The 16,788-nt window shown below is 39.1% G+C and overlaps 1 protein-coding gene across 6 annotated transcripts in view; it reads left to right on the top strand.

Moving 5' to 3' along the window:
• Positions 1 to 449: 449 nt before the first annotated feature.
• Positions 450 to 16,788, top strand: part of LRRC8D (leucine rich repeat containing 8 VRAC subunit D) — a 74,002-nt gene continuing 57,663 nt past the window's right edge. For 2 of the 6 annotated variants that reach the window (XM_088153840.1, XM_088153836.1), the window contains exon 1: positions 450 to 887. The gene's annotated coding sequence lies outside the window, so the exon portion shown is untranslated. Of the gene's footprint in view, positions 888 to 1,058; positions 1,220 to 16,788 lie in introns of all 6 variants that reach the window. The other 4 variants (XM_088153837.1, XM_088153841.1, XM_088153839.1 and 1 more) reach the window with 4 other exon arrangements.

Raw genomic sequence — 16,788 nt, 5'->3', positions numbered from 1 at the left:
TCCAATTATTATTTTGGCATCCGAGGCAAAAAAAAAAAAAAAAAGCCAACAATCGTGTCACTCTGCAGGAACCAAGTTCTGCTACCAAATATCAGCTACTAATGGAAACTGCGCATTAAAGGCAGGCCTAGGGTTCAAGTCCCCTCTTAGCCAATTTCGTGTATTGGATGATTCAGGGAGCGCCGCTTTCAGCTTCCCCTTGCTCACAGGGTGGCTACTGGGGGGAAGCGGAGGAAGGGTACAAAGGAAATCAAAGTTGGGTTATGACACCCAACCTCCGCTGCCCCCCTCGTCCTAACTGCAGGGCCTGCTCCGGACCCATATAAAGCAGATCAAGGTCACAGCCGGATCTCAGGCGGCAGGGTAGCCGGGAGCCCCTCCCCCTGGGCGCATCTCTGCGCTCTTCCACGTTCACCTGTCCCCAGGCCAGCGAGGAGGGGCGTTCCTGCCGCGGCGCCCGGCGCCCGGCCAATCTGGGGGAAAAAAAAGAAAGAAAGAAAAAGCAGCCGGGCACGAGCAGCGAAGAGACAGTGGCGCGCGGCGGACTTTCCTTTCGGGACGCCGCTCCGTTTAGCTGCACCGTACCTGAACCGCGAGGAGGGGAGGAAAGGCGTCGCCAGCAATCACATGGGCTCTGCTTCTGGTGCCATTGGATAGGGCCTGGCCATTAGCTTCGCTCTGCGTTAAGACAAGCGAGGGAGCGAGAGCGTGAGCGTGAGTGAAAAAAATGGTGGAGGTTTTCTTTTTCCTTCCTCCAGCAAGGCCTAAGAGGTAAGCTTGGGTCTTCGTCTAGATTGCCTCGCCCGGTCTTTTCTCGCACTCCCTCGTCCAGCATTTGAGCCCCGCCTGCACGGTTGTGCACTCACCCGGGGCTCCTGCGAGCTGAGGTGCGTAAAATACACGGTTTGCCGGATTATTAATATTTCTACCCGGGTTCTTAGATGCTCTACCCGCCCAGTTGTATTGCGGATAAGAGATTCTGTGCAGTCTCATCGGTAATACTCGGGAGCTGCAGGGTTTCAAAAGGCTGGGACTATCATGCTCTGCATCCTTCACAGCAATCCTGTTCGGTAGGCCGGTGCTACTGTCCCTTTGTGGCATGGAGGAAGGGGCGCTGAGCTTGTGAGAAAGTGATTTGCCTTGACCGCTTGAAGCACAAAGCTCAGGTTTTGTGGGTGTTCGAAAGTAAGACATTGTGTTCCGTGCGTCTTGCACTCAGGTAAGTGAACATAAGATTATAGCCTTAGACTTTAAACTTACACCTGTTTACCTGGGAGTTAGTGCAAGCGAACATAGTGAAGCTGTCTTCATGGTTTGTTTAATGAGTCAGAATTGACTGGTTTCACACAGTTGCAATATTGACAGAGCCACATTATGGCAGTGTGTGATATTGAACACAACTTCTGCTGGTATTAATAGACATGTTTATACTTGTGCTGTAAATAAATTTGGATTTGAACCTTGGATTCTCTGATTTTTATTTTGGGTTTTGCCACTGTGCTGAAGTAGCTCTCTACACTTCTGCAAACAGAAACTGATACCTCTTTTCTTCACTTTTCTGGCTGGATGCTTAGATGCTAGATTCCTGGGTATCATCCCTCTTTTCTCACATCTTGTAGAAGTTAAGGAATGCAGTATAGGAAATATTAACAGACCAGAAGGCCTCTGACAAGGTCTGTAGACCGTATCTTCTGTGCTGTTGAATAACTACATGGTATTAACTGTCTGGATGAGAATGGATTTTCATGGTAAAGATGAAGCTTCAGTCTGGCATGATGCCCCTTGCGAACTAAGAATATAAAATTCAGTAGTCTGTACTTTTTTGCAGAAACCATCTTCATTTATAATATGAGAAAATAAAACCCTAGAGATTTTCCTTTGAGGAAGGCATTGTATTTTAAATACAAGCCTGATAATGCTGGATTGAATTAAATGAATGTTTCTCTTGTTCCAGAAAGCTGTAGGCTCAGTTGGATTTGGAACTGGGAGAATCCTCAGGTCACTCCTCCCCCCTCTTTCTTTGGGCAGATGTAAGAGAGATGGTTTTTTTGCCCGAAGAAGAAATCCAAAGTTGATGTAGGTACCCACGGTTCTAAGAATAAAAAGAAGGTGCTGGCATCAAAAAAACATCAAGTGCAAAACCCAAGCAGTCTAAAGCATATGTCACCAATGTATGAGAAATGCTCAGGGCTTTTGCCATACCAATAGAAAATAAAGCATCTTATTACCAGATCTGATGCTTCCAGTTCAATGTCCAGAAAGAGAGTTATGAATAGAAATTGGAATACATCCAGAATTATAGCAAGTCCACTGAAATTGGGAAGGCTAATATCCTCAGATTAAATTCCATTGCAAAGTCTTTTGTTTGTTCTCCCCCCCCCCCCATTTTTCCTTCGGCTGCCAACAGTGACTTGCCGAGAGGCATCCATAAATGTGGAGAATAGCAGCTGCTGCTGAGAACAGAAAGTAACTAATTGTACTGCTGATATGGGAAGAAAAGTAATTGGAGGGAGATGAATCTCTCCATAGTTTAGTACTGTATGTGCCAGGAGAATAAGAGGAAGTGTGTTGCAGTCTAGGTGTGACAGGAATGGAAGACTATAAGTATGAAATGTTATTTGCCCTGTCCTTCAGGCATTGCTTTGTTAATTTATGAAGCCTCAGGTAGCAGCAAATGCATTTGTGTTCTTTTTGTACTGGGAAAGGCACCATAAAGACTTTTTTATAGTTCAATACCATGTCTGCAGGAATTGCTTATGGCAGATAAACAGTTTTCCACTGGACTAGAGATTCTTTGGTTTGCTCTTAAATGGCACCTCCATAATATTTCTATAGTCCAAGGTAAGGTTTCAAAATATTGTGAAACACTCTTTGATCATTCCCTTGTTACTGTCTAATAGAGAAGCTTTGTTATCCTACTAATTGTTGTACCAGTTGAGAAAGAGAGAGATTACAGTTTCAGTAATCTTCAGTACAGTTTCTACTGGAATGATTGTATCGTGGCCTAATCCATATTTTTATAATTGATGTGGGTCCTTCGGTCAGTGTAGAAATACAATAATGGGTCTAAATTGATTTTTTAGAATTTTGCAGTGCACCTTCACACGGAAAAACGTGTATATTATGAAAAGTGTACTCAAAAATGCTACTTTAGAGAAAATACAGAAATATTTATAATTTTCTGGGTGGTGTTAAACAAAAGTAGGCAAAGTTTATGAAGTAACAAAATAGAACAAATGTAGTGAAGAAATAATGAGAAATTAAGAGGAGGTGAAATAGTCAAGCCTATCCATCTCTAATGGGATTGCATCATAAGATCCTCAAGTTCTCTACCTTGCATTAGAATAATATGAAAACAATTCATAGGCTTGGTTCACATATGGAACTATTTGAAAGCTGTATAGTTCTGACATGAGTGAAGTTATCAACTAATTATGGTTAACACAAAGCGTATGGATGAACCCAGTCATATGATGTGCAAGACATAAATGCACAATTCTTTTTTTCTAGTTGACAAGCTACTATGACTGTTTTGAAATGTAATGTGAAATTATATATGAGAATTAATCTTGGCCTTGTGCACTTAGCATTCTCCCCTTTTGCCACAGATTAGATGCTTCCTTTTAGAATAATCACAATTTAGCATGGTATCTAAACTTGGACAAAGAAGTTAATCTTAACTCCAAGATGATTAAAAACAAGCCAATCTCATAAACTATGGCTTGAAATATACTTGCCACAACTAACCTTATAAAAGGTTAGCCACTAAGGTTATGCAGCAATTAGATTCAGTCTCCCAAAAGTGCTTTCAAGCATGTGAGAGTGCAGGTGCAACCCCAGCCTACTGCTGCCATGCAGGAAAAGATGCTGCTGGGTGCTTTAATGTATTGGAGACAGATATTTCATTCCCATCTGCTTTTGGAATCATTTCTGAAGCACTGCAGAACCCTGTTAACCACTTAAGGCATTTAATCTGCACTGGTGGGATGACTAGGAGTATACAAGCCCAAAGGTCACTATATCTCATTTTAGTACTGTTAAATCAGGGGTGGGCAATCTGTGCCCTTTCAGATGTTGATGAACTAGACCCCCAACACCCTTTTTGTTATCCATGCAGCTGGCTCTTGTCACATTTTATGACAAACTTAATACCAAACAAGCATGCACACTGGAAATAAATCCGGTTTCATCAATACTATACAGACTGCAGCAAGTTTTTCTCTCTAATCCTAAGCATCTTCATTCATTGGGGATGGGGAACCTGTAGTCAGCAACATCTGAAGGGCTAAAGCTGCTGGGAATTCAAGGATCAAGGGTTGCTTGAGCTAAGTCATGGTTTAGCATTGGGGCAGAATGAAGTTGTTTAAGAAACAACTGAGGGGGAAAAATGTGTATCACCCACCGTAGTGTGGACATAGCTGCAGCTGCCTTGGCAATAACGCGTCCCTTTTTCTTGATAAATAAGCAGAGGCTCTTGAAGGTGAGGAATTATGCATGTGGATTGTTTAACCATTAACATCATTGTGCAGATAAACAGTCTATTGGCACTGTCCTGATTTAGGAAGATATGACTTATGGTATTTTAATAATACCAATGTAGTCCATTATATTCAGTAAGTTTGTTCATTACTTACGTCAGAAGCAAGAACTGATAGTTATTAGATAGAATATTTATATTCCTCACTTCCACTAAAAATACCATCAAGGCAGTTAACAATAACATGCGGATAAAATAACAGCATTTAGAATTAAACTGTTACAACTCAAAAACATCCAATAAAAAAGAGATTGTTGAAGAAGCATTCAGAGGAAGTGGAGACAGCTGCCAAAAAGATTTGAGCAGCGTGGAAAAAGGAGGAGGAGCAAGACCAGGCTTAGTCAAGGAATGAGCGAGCCAAAGTCCAAGTCAGAAAGGAAGCTGCTAAGATCAGCCATACCTCTTGGGACCCTGCAGCTGTCTTGTGGGGATTTGGCCCAAGCTATGGGATATTGTGGCCATATCTCCAGCATTCCTCTTGAGTTGTCCTCAATATTAGAGAGATTTAGGAAAGCAGTCTGGTAATTTCAACAGGGCTTTGAGAGGGACATAAATTGAGAGAGATATTTCCTGCGTAGAAGTGTACGTATATGTTTTTTTAATGATTTCTCAGCATAGGAGTATTAAACTGTATAATGTTATTTATCTGGTTTATTTCTTAGTTGTTTTAATCTTTCTTATATGTGATAGGGTTGTAAGCTGCTCAGAGTCAGCTGACAATTGAAGTGGTAGGTAAGCCTATAAAACAAGTAACTACTTTGCAGGGAACAGTTTTCTACCTGAGAGTATTTTCTGAAGAGTGATCTTTTTAAAAAAGAAATAATAATCAGAAGGGGTGAAAAGCAGGGCTTTTGTGTTGCCCCTTAGTGGAATGAGCCAGCCCACAGATTTCTTGGTTACAGTCTTCCCATGGGCATCCTTGGCTGGAGCCAGAAAAGTCAAAATGGTGGCTGTAACCAGTCAAAACCCTACCCCCCTTTAAAAGGGGGTGGGGCTTTGCTCAAATGGTTGTGGTTGCCATCTTGACTTTTTGCTGAATGGCCTTGCTCTGTGCTGAAAAACGTTATTTGTGTTTCTATTGAAATTACAGTAATTGGTTCTAAATTTGCATCTGTGCATCTTAGATTGGCATATGGAAATGGGTCAGTCTGCAGTCTTTTTTTGGCAATACAGGAATGGCCACTCTAGGGCCTTTTCACTCTTTCTCACCAATGCTGTTTCACCTGGGAAGAAGAATTAATCTGCTTCTTCAGAAACTCTTTTCTCTCATCATAGCAAATCAGAGCTGGATCTCTTCCCTCATTTTCGTGTTTCACACCGTTTCCCTTTTCACAAGGCTTTAATCTATTATTTCCAAGGCTTTTTTAAAGGGCATTAAAGGAGAGAATTATTCTTTACCTTTCTTGAGCCTGTAGGCTTTGTTTGGAAAGAGAAGATTAATCTGACCTTTCATGTTTTTTCCATTATTACAGATATTAGAAGGCTTAGAACTAGCATAAAAACCATAAGGCTTCTACCTAATACAGTATAATCATGATTTTATATTTTTTATATTAGTGCATGCATAAAGATTTTGCACATCTTGTAGTTTTTGAACTCTCAAAAGTTGTGGTTCATTGACCTTGGCTACCACTTTTCTATTGTCTACAGACTTCTGTTTATCAGATGTGCACCCAACCCATTGTAAGGTGTGGCAAATATGCCACAGTTGGTCCTCAAGGGCTACATAGTCATTGTTTTACAATCATAGCTTTGCTGGAGATGTGACTAACAACAAATTGCATGTGTTCCTTTTGGCATTAGAAAAATGTTTTTCTTCCTTCCACCAGAAGTAAAGACACTGACAAGAAATCATCCAGACAGCTGTTTTAATGTGCTTTCCTTCAATCAGTGAAGTGGCACAAAAGTATGCTGGCATAATTTAGTCTGTCCTGATAGGTGATCTTTATTTAAGCATTTATATGGCCACATTTATATAACTCAGCCAACAAAATACTGGGTGACATACAACAAACAAACATTGAACAACAAGAAGAAACCATACAGTGCATTCAGAAAGTATTCAGACCCCCTTCACTTTTTTCAATTTTGTTATGTTGCAGCCTGATACTACAATCGTTCAAATTCATTTTTTTTCTCATTAATCTACACTCAGTACCCCATAATGACAAAGTGAAAACAGAATTTTAGAAATGTCTGTAAATTTATTAAAAAGGAAAAACTGAAATATCACATTGGCATAAGTATTCAGACCCTTTACTCAGTACTTTGTTGAAGCACCTTTGGCAGCAATTATAGCCTCGAGTCTTTGTCAGTATGACGTGACAAGCTTTGCACACCTGGATTGGGGGATTTTCTGCCATTCTTCTTTGCAAAACCTCTCAAGCTCAATCAGGTTGGAAGGGGATTGTCAGTGGACAGCCATTTTCAGGTCTCTCCAGAGATGTTCAATAGGGTTCAAGTCAGGGCTCTGGCTGGGCCACTCTAGGACATTCACAGAGTTGTCCCTAAGCCATTCCTGTGTTGTCTTGGCTGTGTGCTTAGGATCATTGTCATGTTGGAAGGCGAACCTTCAGCCCAGTCTGAGGTCCTGAGCACTGTGGAACAGGTTTTCATTGAGGAGATTTCTGTACTTTGCTCCATTCAGCTTTCCCTCAACCCTGACCCAGTCCCTGCTGCTGAAAAACACCCCCACAGCATGATGCTGCCACCACCATGCTTCACTGTTGGGATGGTATTGGGCAGATGATGAGAGGTGCCTGGTTTCCTCCAGACATAACTTTTAGAATTGAGTCCAGAGAATCTTGCTTCTCAGTCTGAGAGTCCTTTAGGTGCTTTTTTTGCAAATTCCAAGCGGGCTTTCATGTGTTTTGCACTGAGGAGAGGCTTCCATCTAGCCACTCTGCCATAAAGCCCGGATCGGTGGAGGGCTGCAGTGATGGTTGTCCTTCTGGAACTTTGTCCCATCTCCACACAGGATCTCTGGAGCTCAGTAAGAGTGACCATCAGGTTCTTGGTCACCTCTCTTACTATGGTGGTTCTCCCCCAATTGCTCAGTTCAGCTGGGTGACCAGCTCTTGGAAGAGTCCTGGTTGTGCCAAACTTCTTCCATTTGAGAATTATGGAGGCCACTGTGCTCTTGGGAACCTTCAGGGCAGCAGCAATTTTTCTGTAGCCTTCCCCAGATCTGTGCCTTGCAATAATCCTGTCTCTGAGCTCTGCAGGCAGTTCCTTTGACCTCATGGCTTTTGCTCTGACACAGTAGGAATTGTCAGCTGTGAGGCCTTCTATAGAGAGGTGTGTGCCTTTCCAAATCATGTCCAATCAATTTAATTTACCACAGGTGGACTCCAATCAGGTCTAGAAACAGCTCAGCAACAATCAAGAGAAATGGGAGGCACGTGAGCTAAATTTCAAGTGTTGTTGCAAAGGGTCTGAATACTTATGCCAATGTAATATTTCAGCTTTTCCTTTTTCATACATTTGCAAACATTTCTAAAATTCTGTTTTCACTTTGTCATTATGGGGTACTGAGTGTAGATTAATGAGAAAAAAAAATGAATTTGAAAGATTGTGGTATCAGGCTACAACATAACAAAATTGAAAAAAGTGAAGGGGGTCTGAATACTTTCTAAATGCACTGTATATCACATTAAAAGATAACCAGGTGGTACAAAATGGCAAACTGAATGGAATAGTTGAAAACTACCAAAACTGGGGTAAGAGCCAAGTCTTGACTGCTTTTCCAAAGGCCAGCAGGGTTGGAAGCAGGGCTGTATGTTGGGGAAGGTCTTTGTAAAGAGCAGGGACAGCCACTGAAAAGCACACTTCCTAGGTCCCATGAGATGGCAATACTTAAATGAGGGGACCTGGAGTGGGCCCTCCCTATGGGAATGTGTGAGGCAGGCAGATGTTCTTGGGAGCCGGCAATCCTGCAAGTAGCTCAGTTCTATGCCATGTAGGGCTTTAAAGGTGATAACCAGCATCTTGAATTGCTTGTTGGGAGCCACAGCAACTTGAGGAGTAGCACTGTCTCATGTGCATAATGGGTTGTGTCTGTAACTACTCACACTGCTGCATTCTGGGCCAACAGAAGCTCCTGGGTGATCTTCAAGGGTAGTCTCACGTAGAGTGCTTTGCAATAATCCAATCAGGAGGTGCCTAAGAAGCGAGTGACCACAAGGAAGGCTAATAAGGACAAATTTACATGAAATTGCAACTTGGATTAATATCTTATCCATTAATAAAACTCTGATGGGTACACCAGTTTTCTGTGATTTATTTTGATCAGTGAGGCATGACCAAATGTCTCTGTCCAAAGAGACCTTTTCTGGACAGAGAGGAAATTTGTTAACAGCATTAAAATAAGCCATAGGTTGCTCCTCTTGTCTGTTCTGGTCTAAAAAGGCCATTGCACTCTATTCAGCCCCAAGAGACATTGCAGCTCGCCATACATTGGCATTAGTGTGCCATCAAGCTATGGTCAGAGTTGTTTGAAAAAAAAATTTTTTTTTAACTTATAGATAACCTAAAATGCATAGTGTGGATAAAATTGTTTTAAATGTTGGAAATGGGGGCAGTCAAGAAAACAATATTTCTTGGATATGAGTTTACATTTGGCTCTATAGTTCTCTATGCAAAGTTCAAAAGAAAATCATTTTAAGGGAGGGTATGTATTACCTTAGTAAGATAGCACAGAGTAATGGAAAGCTACAGTCCCTTTCTATTGTAAATGTCAGAAGCAAAAAAGTAAGTAGTTAATTCCACATATAGGGAACAGGAAGGACCATTGCTTGGTGAAACATAATCTTGGCATGCAGAATGCTCTGGAGTTCAGTCCCTGGCTGTTCCCATGATGATCTTCCTGTTTCTCTGCCTGGGACCTTAAGCTCCAGTATTTCTTTTCCCAAACTTGGTAAATCCCAGGTATGTGGACTTTAATTCCCAGAATTCTCAGCAATAGTCATACTGGCTAAGGAATTTTAGGATTTGAAGTCCACACACCTGGAACTTGCCAAGGCTGGGAAACACTTGAGTTAGAAATAAGCAAAACTGCTTGAGGTTACAGGCAAGGTGTTAGATGTTGGTATATGATAGATTTTTATTTGATGGAATTGACCCTACAGAAAGCAAATTTTGGAATAAAATGAAAATAATATAACTAAAATTATTTTTAGTTCCCATTATTTTCAGTTTTGGAAAATATTGTTACCTCCCATTTTTTAGTTTAGCCCTAAAATATTAATCAGGATTTGTATTTGGAAAATTGCAGATATTTTAAGACATTGCAATATTTTCCAATGAAATATAACACTACAGTCCAGGATTAATTTCAGTGTGCCAGGCAACAGTATTAGGACAACCCAATTTTTATTTTAGTGTGTAAAGAATAAGTTTGTTTCTAGCAAGTGACTAGAACTAACTACTGAGGCTAGTAGAATTAACTAATAATACTAGGGTTTTGTAAAAGTCTGGGGCTGCAGAACTAGCCTGTTCAATCCAACTTGGGATTTTATACTAGGGATCAGTAGGAAAGAGGCTGAAAACAAAACTGCCAGCATTTTAATATCCTTACACAAATCTTTAAAATATTTGCATGTATGCATTTTGGGTTGCCAGATCTGAAAAAGGATATCATAAAGCTGGAAAAAGAGCACTTGAACATCTTTCTTAGAAGAAAAGGCTAGACCATCTAGAATTTTTCAGAAGAAAGAAAACTCAGGGAAGACACGGTTAAGGAAAGTGTATAATATCATGCATGGGACAGAGAGCAGTTTTTCTCCCTTTCTTAAACCATTAGGACCAAAACAAAAATGCTGGCCTTGGTCTAATCCAACATGGCAGCACTTTGGTTCAGTTCTGATCTAACGTGGATGCAAAGCACAACTTGGAAAAACAGAATGGTGTTCTCCTGGGGACAATTCTCCCTATAGTGTACAGAAAGAAAACATCTCTCTCAGGTGATTTTGATTCTTCATCTCTGTTCTTTAATTGAGAGAAGACTCTGAGACCAGCTGCTATGTCTGCCTGTTCCCAGGGGTACTTAGTGGAAGGGATTATGGTGGTAGCCATCCCTTTTTTTAATCTTTCTCTGTTGGCCAACCAATGTTATACAATCTCTCAAGAAGCATTAAAGGGCAACATTATAAGCTGACACCCTCAGATGATCATACAAGTCTTGGTACTAAAACTTGCTGAAGAACAGGAGGAAAGGAGAAATTGATATTGTTCTCCTGAAGATAAATGACTGCAGTGATCCAGCTTGACCCCAGCTCAAACAGCAATTATTTGAGTCGGGTGTGACTCCTTAGAGGCGTCCTGCACTGTTTTGGGGGACAAAGTTGCCTCCAGACCTCATGCCCTGGCTTCTTTTGCAGTGTCCCTCAAACGCCTAATAAATTCTTTGTGCTTGCAGTTTGAATGATTGGCATTGCTCATCGATGACAGACCGTTTCCTGATGATATTGCCATCTATCGAAGGCACCATTCAGTGGATAGGACAGATGTGTTGTCCATTTGGTCCAGTTCTCCTCCTCTTCCTCTCTTTTATCCCCATCGTGAACTTAAGTGCCTATTTTCCCTTTTTTTTTTTTTTTGGGAATAGCTGCTTCAACACCACCAGTTTCAGAACAGTGAGACTGGGGCTTTGCAGAGAATTTTGACTGATACCGCAGTGGATTGGAACCAATTGTTCCTTCTTGAGTAATCAAACATCCATTCTGAATTACCCTGATCTACCTTGAAATGTGGGCTTTGTCCAGATCTAAAGCATTGCTTTCTAACAAGAAAGAAAATGATATTTCAATGTTTTGCTAATTAATATTTTAGGCTCAGTATAATAATATGTATTTGGTGTGCAGAATTATAGAGCTTTCAAACAAACTGGTATTATTCTTTTTTTTTAGGTGTAACAAGTAGAAACTTTTCAATGTTTGTCTATATATTCTCTTTAAATGTATGGAATACATTACCTATACATTAGGGCCTTTAAATGCTTTCTTCATATTGAGAAAGTTTTGTTCAAATATACAAGTCACATGATGTCATTCTGTGGCTTCACCATTTCTGAGTTTGCTAGTCATACTGCAGTATCTTGGTTTCTTTTAAGTTTAAATGTTTCTAAGGTCAAGTAAAACAATGACACATTTCTTGAAATATGTGATTTTCTTTCAGGATTGATATTTCCAAAATGGTGATTTAAAAAAGAAAATTAAGCCTGAAAAATAGTTTCTGAAGTGTCCATGCAGAGGGAAATATCTCTTAAAAATTAAGTTCAAAACACCTTTACTAGCCAGAGTTGATGTGATCAATTCAAGTAAGCTTTGGGTAGTGAGAGAAAAACTTCGTGGCCATTTGGAGTGATAACAGGGTTTTCAAGCCTCCCGTCCCCCTTCTCTAAACCTTGTTTCCCTTTTGGTGCAAATTATAGCTGGGGAGTGGATTTCTGGAAAGGGTGGGAGGATTTAATACTTTTTCTCTACTGCTGTGATTGCACTATTATTCCCCCTTCCCTCCTTGTAGCTGCTTCTTAACTACAACATTAATCAATAATTGGCTTCAGGCATTTACTAGTTTGGCCTAACTTTGGTGCTCTCTGCTTCATGACTTAAGTTGCAATAATTACAAATGTTTAGGCTAGAATATTGTCATTGGAATGAATAGAGTGAGTGATTTGATATCTTTTAATTGCTTTTATTACTGCAGTAATCTCAAAAAGTTCAAAAACTTGGTTGAAGGAACATTTTTAACATACTCCTTATGTCAGCTACCAACTAAGGTAGTCTACTCTACTGAAATTTAATCGTACTTTGTGTTATACAAGGAAATAAACAACACGGGTTGCTCATAATCAGTTCAGGTACAATTAACTTTTAACCCTGTGACTATATAATGCAGAAACCTTCTGAACTTTAAGAGATGTTTTGGTGTTGATGCTGTTCAAGTTTATTGTTTTGATGAGAATTTGATGGGGGGAGGCCTGTAGTCTACCCTGATTTTGCATTAGACGGAATGTATATGCCCATGAGACTTGGTTCACAACAGTGAGCAAGCAGTTCTGTTTATATGATCAAGACCATACCTTTTGCAGAACAGTGAGTTGGAGAAACAAAATTACAAGTATTCAGCCATACATGGATAGGGCTCTGGTTCTCATATTGACTTGGATGTGCTGAGATAAGGACCTGGGCATTTAGTTGACACATTTAAAATGTGAAAAGAACCTAGGCTCCTTCCCAGGGAAGAATCCTAATATTGTCTGTATGAATGGCTTATTTCTAGGTAGATTGAGCTATGTAAGCTTTTCCCATAGGTAATGTATAAAAACCTGGATTTTTACAAGAGAAACTCTTGTTCTCCACATTATCCAGCAACTGGAAATATAAGGTCAGCTAGATGATCCTTTTTGACTCTTCCATTCCTTCTGTTAAAAGTTCATCCACAAAGTTGACTTAGGCTTTGTAGCTTTATCTTATAATTCCTAATACCAAAAGGGATAATGTTTCTTTTTTAGGGCCAAACTAGATATGACTCTTGGTGTCTGCTTTTTGTTGTAATTGTTTAGTAATAGTTGGTATGGATTGTAGCGTAAGCCAGATAGTTTTTAACCTGTTTCTACTTTTGTAAACACAATTGGAATTGGTTTCTTCCTCCTTTTTTATTCAATAATGTAAGGAAGCCCTGCTTAAAAATGCAGCCACATATGATAAAACCATCTGACGAACTTTGGTTGGGTTCACACATCAAGCTAAGACATTGTGTAATAAATCAGAGAGACCTGGTTCATACATAACACTAACAAACCAAGTTAGTGTCATGCTTGAACACAGCTATCATATCTACTTTGAATTGCTGTGAGCATCTTTCTTACTTCCTGCCTTGAGCAATTGGAAGCTCTGATGGGTTGGTTTTATTCAGGAAATAGGTTAAAACATTTCTTCACACCTTTTTCTCAGAATCACTTTTTAAAATAATAATTCCAATTCCCTGCAGTTGTATTTAATTTAATTTAAAAAATTAATCTTTTTTGTATGTGTACTTTGACTATTTAGAATATGCAATGATTAGACTAATTTGGATAGTATGTCTGCTATAACAGAACAAAGCCAGCTTTATTCAAATTTAACTCTGAATAATCTTTTTGTGTTTTGGCAAAATGTGTCTCCCAAGTTAAGTTGGCCGTTCAGCACAGTAAGTAATGCTCACTTCCCCCTTACTAAATTTAACTGACATAGCCCCTCTGTCTCTAGTGGTAAAAGTTATTTTAATGTGGAGGAATCAACACTGTTTTTGAAGTACAGGCCTTCACTGTTCTTCAGAACGGCATTTTTCATCCCCTTTATAAACAACCATGGAAGTCTGCCAGAGAGGATTTTGGGGCTACAACTGTGCAAAAGAAAAGCTTCAAAGCTTGGAAAGTTCTTTGAGGGAATAAATTATGTATTTCCTGAAATGCTGTCAATAATTTTTATTTTACCATCATATTTTAAGAAATAGAATAATTAGTTCAAAACGTTGCCCATTATATCAACCCTGCATCGCTCATCCTCCCCCATGTTGGGGGGGGGGGGTTGGTATAAGAAAGGTCTTTATTTGTCAGTGTTGCCACTAACTTCCTTTTTTTCTTTTCTCCTCTCTGTTGTTACTTCTCACCCAGTCACCCTGTGGTCTAACAGTTCACACATCATAGTAAGCCATAATGCACTTTGTTTGGTTTTAGTTAAGTATGGTGTGTGAATCCAGTCAGTTGTGTTTAATAATCATGTTTAATGGCGTAGAACTGTGTGTAAACTCAACTAATTATGGCTTATTTAACAAACTATGGCTTGATGCATGAATCCAGCCAATATGTTTTTAAGATGATGAAAGGAATCTGTGTTATATCAAGTGTAAGAGAAAGTTTTACTCAAAGCTGAAAAACTAATTTCAACTGTGGATGGTCTACCATGTAAGAATATTTAATTGAAATTAAACCCTATATAACCCTGTTAACAATCATAATGCTACTAATAAGGTAAGTCAAGTCAAATTTGATTCATGATGATTTCATGGGCATTGACATATAATTTTGGGCAAAAATATGGAAGTAGGTTGGCATTGCTTTCTTCTGAGTTTTTTTTCAATTTCCTAATCTAATTTACAGCCCTGATATTCCCTGGCAGTCTCCCATCCAGATACTAACCAGACCTTTTCATGCTTAGATTCTGAGCCCAAACAAGGTTGGCCGGGTGCTGAAAGGTAGATATCTGGGCTACCTATAGATATAGAAGATTGTATCAAAATACCATAAGTAAGACTACAGAGATACCAATAGTTTGTATCATATTTTCATACAAACATGCATATATTTGATAGATATTAATCTAAATTGGATTTCTTCTTGTACTTATTTCATAAAGCCCACTTACTGTAATTATACTGTTTAATAATGTTATTTATGTTTATATATTTCAAATTTGGTCACTGCCCATCTCACTAGGAAGCGACTCTGAGTGGTTATCATTTATCAATACGTTTTGAATTTAATAAGAATGATCTGAAGTTATATTGCTTTATGCTCCTACAAGACCAATATCCTTTTGACCTTACCAACATTTTTTCTTTTCAAAATATCACACAGTATTTCAAATATTTTTCCTAATAGTAGTTTCAATATTTGCTATCCTCTCCCGAGTTCCTCCATTTTGTCTTTCCTTCAGCCTGTACATCACCAAGAAAAATTTGAGCAAGAAAATAGTGCACTATATTTTAACTTTAATAAGACCACACCATTTTACAAAGTAGGATCCATGAGCATATATTAACAATTGTTTCAAGTAGGAAGAAAAATGCCTAAATCATCTGTATCTTGAAAGGTTGAGATGTTGTATTTTGCTGGCTTGCCAAACTCTAGATAAATGGATCGCAGAACACATTTTTGATTCAGTGAAGGGAGCAGTCATATCAACTAATATTTGGAACTGTCAAGAAATTTAGAAATGACTATCTCACTCTTTTCCAGGCATTACAAAATTGATATTTTCTCTTCAGCAAATGATGCTTTGGGGGGAACCGATTCTTTAAATTCAGGTCCCTGGTTTTCCTTCTACACCTCTTTCTGGGATCTGTGCATTCAAAATAGAAAACTAGTAGCTTCCTCCATCTCCATACATAGTGTCTAGTATTTTTATTTGGTATGCACTTGTATTAAAGTGCGGTGCAAGACCTGTTTTTCCCCATAACCACAATTCTGTCAGATATGTTGGGCTTAGAAAGGATGAGTGGCCCAGGCAACTTACATTCCTAAGGATGGACTTGAGACCCATTCCTAATCCAACACTATAAGACCAATGGTATGCAGGGCTGCTTTAGTTTTTCTCTTTTTAATTTTGTTTTGAAAACATATTGACAGCTGACCAATGGGCACTGTAAGAGGTTGAGGGATTCTTCTGTCCTTCTAGTGTGATTTGGATGGGCGCATCTAAAGTTTGGACTTAAATCTACTATATAGAGGAGGAGCCACCTCCTCGACAGTTTTGGATCTCTTCCTTTGGTCAGGGGAAAGCAGGAATGCATGATAAGTAATTCTCATTTAATGAAAAAGCCAGTCACCCCTTTTCAATTATTTGTTTTAATATTAGCCCTTGAGTAATGAACTTTAATTTTGTTGATGATATAAATAATTTATATAATAAATGTTCTAATTACATGATACATTCTAATTTGTGCATTAATAAAGAAAAATAGACTATGTGACTAGGAACATTTTCTGTAGGCATTTCCAGCTGCCTTCATAAAGCATTCTCAGGAGATTTAGTGCTTAGTAGGAAACGTATACGGCTGCAAAACCTGGGATCATCACATGTTCTACAGCAGAAACTGTTAAGAATGAACTAGTTCTGTTCTATATAAAGATTCCTAATTTCATAATGGAATTGAATACTTGAAGATAATGTAATTTCAATGTTTTCTGCCCAAAACTACAACTTTTCCTCCAGAAATCCTAAGGGCATAATCCAGTCATAAATATTTATCACATTAATTTCAGATAAATAGTTAAGTACATAAGTGGATTGGTCAATGGCAAATTTTCTAACAAGGGAGTTACAAGTTACCTGTAACCAGATCATGTAATGATCTAATCTATCTGAAATTTCAGAACACTTTTAAAACAGTAGCCTCATAGAATGTGTTGACAGTAGTCTGGGGGTGAGAAATATACTCACCTGCTTACCAAGTCTTCAGAGGAGGGCAACCCCATCCAAGACAGACTG

This window comes from Python bivittatus, unplaced genomic scaffold (genome assembly GCF_059951505.1).
Source record: "Python bivittatus isolate LINGU-HERP-01145 unplaced genomic scaffold, Pbiv_v1 ctg000700_np1212, whole genome shotgun sequence".
In the NCBI taxonomy this organism is placed as follows: Eukaryota; Metazoa; Chordata; class Lepidosauria; order Squamata; family Pythonidae; genus Python; species Python bivittatus.
This window is presented reverse-complemented; position numbering and strand designations above follow the sequence as displayed.